This window comes from Artemia sp. Qi Xiang Cuo, chromosome 7 (assembly GCF_049724085.1).
Source record: "Artemia sp. Qi Xiang Cuo chromosome 7, ASM4972408v1, whole genome shotgun sequence".
Taxonomy (NCBI): domain Eukaryota; kingdom Metazoa; phylum Arthropoda; class Branchiopoda; order Anostraca; family Artemiidae; genus Artemia; species Artemia sp. Qi Xiang Cuo.
The window spans coordinates 55,630,578-55,634,271 of NC_142800.1; the positions used below are offsets into that span (position 1 = coordinate 55,630,578).

General features: G+C 34.4%; 1 long non-coding RNA gene across 1 annotated transcript; it reads right to left on the minus strand.

Moving 5' to 3' along the window:
- Positions 1 to 226: 226 nt before the first annotated feature.
- On the minus strand, positions 227 to 3,087 carry LOC148950461 (uncharacterized). Its single transcript, XR_016141965.1, has 2 exons — positions 2,992 to 3,087; positions 227 to 395 (listed from the first exon to the last, which is right to left on the minus strand). It is a non-coding gene; the product is annotated as an uncharacterized LOC148950461 (long non-coding RNA).
- Between the last annotated feature and the right edge of the window lie 607 nt (positions 3,088 to 3,694).

The following is a 3,694-nucleotide window of genomic DNA, read 5'->3' on the forward strand; positions in this document are numbered from 1 at the left end:
ACCGGAATCAATATTCTGCCTACCATAGAAGCTAGTCCTGGCTAATTCCTGGTTTTTTCGTCTTACGGCTAAAATGAAATTCAGATTAAAGTAATCGTGGTTATACAGCCATCGAATTTTGAGCGGAATTATTAGATGTTTTTTGGTCAACAAATTCTGTGATCTTGCACGTTTGAATTCTCTGGGATCCAAAGAGTAAATGTCACATCATTAGTAACAAGAAAGACACCGTGTGTAAACTGATTTATAATAAAATAAAAATTGTATAAATTCTATCATTTTTTTGATGATTCTTTTCTTGCTGCATCTTGTAGTAATTGTGTATCTACTTCATCAGCTGGTAATTGGACATACCTTACTACTGAACCTCGAATGAAGCAGTTCTTAACGTAAAGCTAAAAGTATAAAACGGTATTAATAGAGGTCTGGTATTGATAGGTGTATAGGGGCGTTCTTTGGAAGAATTGTGACTTCAGTAGCCCTTCGTCCAAATAACTCTAACTAATTTATTGTGAAAGCACTGGGTGAAAGACAAAAAAGAAGAAAAGTTAATTTTATGCGTAAAAAAAGAAGTTAACTTTTTAATTTCATCTTAGATGAAAATTTGGTATAGTTTTGTGACTTATAATTGTCTTTACGAGTTTTTTTCTTGATTTTTCAAGTAAATACAGACTTGTTGTTGACTGTTCATGCATAATACATACATCGTGGAAGCACTGGGTGGAAGACTAAAAAGCAGAAATATTTATTTTATACCTAAAAAAGAAGTTAACTTGTTAATTTTATCTTAGATGAAATTTTTATATCATTTTGTGACTCAATGCTGGCTTTTACGAGTCTTTCTTGATTTTTCCAGAAACTTTAGACTTTTTGTTGACTGTCCATGCATTAATACATGGATAACAAAATTTTGATATTTCTCTCTACATCAAGACATAGCCAAGCTCTACTAGATTGTTCTTAAACTTTTGTTAGGTGAGTTGCATAAAGCAGAAGCATTGATATAGTGAATGAAAGCTAATATGTTTCTCCATTTATTCTGGGATGTCCACTCAGACACAAGCTCTATAGTTACTAGGCAAATCAAGAAAGACTTGTACAGAGTAAGTGAGTAACAGAGCAAGTCGTCTTACCAAAACCAAAGTTTCATTCCATACCTAAAACCAACAGCTATAATATCCAGATATCGCTGCACCTTGATTTCAGCTAGCACCCCCCCCCCCCTCAGGTTTCAGAAGTAGCCTTGAGTGTATAGACAGAATTTTATTTACCTTTATAAAATATGACACGGCGAAACGCGTAAAACTTGTCAGGTCGGCTTCTCTATATGCCTTATGTTTCCGTGTCAGAGGAAACTGTTAATCCGTCGGGTTGCTTTTGATTAGTCACAACAAGAGAAATCATTTCTTGAGCAATTAAGCAGTTTATGCCAGCCTTTTCAGCATTTCTATAAGAGACAACTGCTACTGAGTTTGCAACCACTCCTACTTTCTACTCAACAAATGTTAAAACTGTGAGTAGATAGTTAAATATCTTTGTTCAGACTAATGCAGACTTTTATTTCTTCGCCTAATATAGAAAGTCTAACCTTTTTCATTGAACATGATATATGTAAAACGCAGTGAAAATGGTCAGACTGTTACACAATGCTGTGTTAAAACTGTCAGGAGTGGTCACTTTTTTAGCCTAAATTAAGACAATTGAGCCTCGTGAACCTCAGGTTACATTCATTGCTATGTCTACCTTGTGTTGGACTACTGAATTATGAGTTTGAAACAAGTTATATCTTTTTTCTTCAAAAAACGAAGGATTTTATCGTGGATAAAAGGATGCGCATTAAATAGTATTAACTTATAGAAAGCCACTAACTTATGACGAGCGGTAGAACGGGTTTTCCCAAAAATTACCAGTCTTATCGCAGCTATGCAAGACGACATTATAGGTATTGAAAATAACAAATGTCTTGAGAAAATTTTCCAGAAAACAAAAGAATTTTTTTGGGAATGCGGCCTTACTGAAAACCTTTCGCAAAATTCCTAAGATTCTGAATTGTCTGCAAGAGTAAACATGAACGGTAAGCTAATTTCCAATTAAGCAATTTTTCGATCATGCAGGCTATAGGCAAAAGTGACATTGCTGAAATAATAGAATTACCTAAGGACGCTATGTAAAGGGAGTTTTTTTTACAGACAGACTTTGCTTTGAATTCAAAAGCCACTCTACAGATGTTCTTCAGCTCTCGGAGTTGATTCCTGTGATATTAGCCAATGAACCAGCATATTAGCCAATGAAGCAGAGCATTAAAAGGAAACTGGCATTGGCATAGACTTATCGAACTTAGAAACGGCCCTAGTGAAAAGATTAATGAATTATTCTGTCAAAAAGCCTTAAGATCTTTTCAAACTTCCTGATTTTCTGAGAGGAATGCCAATACTGTATCCAGAAGTTCTAAAAATATCTGTAAATCTGCATAGCTCTATCAGTTCTTGCTAGGAATGGGATGTTCTTTTCCACACTGAGCCTAGTTAGAACCTAGATCAGTTTAACAATGGACGATGAAATATTTAGCTATGTAATGTTGATGTTTACTGAAAGTATTTCTGAAAAATTGTTGAAACTTCTATGTTGACACTTTAGGGAAAATGAAATCTAGTCGATTCCCAGTATTACATTAAATCATAGGTTGCTCTAATGGCATTTGTATCTCTTACTTTTAAAAGTTGTTTGTAGAACAGGCGTGTTCATAATTAGATGTTGCTCTCAATCAACTTTTTTGGTCCCCTTAGAGGGCCACAAAGGCTGCATAGCCCCTTCTCCTCTTAGTTCAGAATGACACAAATTGGGCATACATCTATTACAAAGTAAAAATAACAACAGGCTTCCAATAAAAATTTTTATCTTTAAGAGACAGAGAAAAGTTGTATTTTCAAAGAAATTAATTATCCAAAATGAGATTAAGAGCAATATTAATAAAATGATATGTTAACTTACCATATGTGGATGTTTATCTGGATCAGTAACTGTAATATCAGTTAGCTTCAGATTTAGATATTGGTCTTCAGAGTGGAGCGTTCCACATACACTAGAAAAAAATATTTTCAAAACAACATATCAGTATTAGGATATACTAAAACAACTAATTGCAAACCGACAGCCCTGACGACCAACATCATATTCAAGGTAAGGTTTATTTCCAAAAACTGAAATAGTGTACTCTAACTGATAAAATTGAATACGACTATTCAACTGAGGTACAAAGTAATCACAACACCAGGGGAGCAAATTCACGAAAATTTAGGGGGGAGTAAAATAAACACAAAAAATGTACTTTTCAAAATACAGGGGTGAATGCAATTTTTGTACCATGAGTAAGAAGCAATGTATTCAAAATACCAAAATAAAGTTCCTTCTTTCTAAAGATAATTCCGATTTCCTATAATTAAGTTACACCTAGTTTCAAAAGTCCGTAATCAGCAAAGAGAAAAAGTGCAATCACCCCAGACAAAGAACGACGCTATCCAGACTTAAGATTTCGCTAAGAAAAAATATGCTGCGTACAATATTTCTAAGGAAGTTTAAAGGGCAAAAAACCGTGTGAACGCTTGAATCATCAAAAATATTTAAAAGAAATTATTGGACGAAAGATTCACATCCTTGGTCCTCTTGGGCCAATGGTGAGCCAGTCCTCATGGCG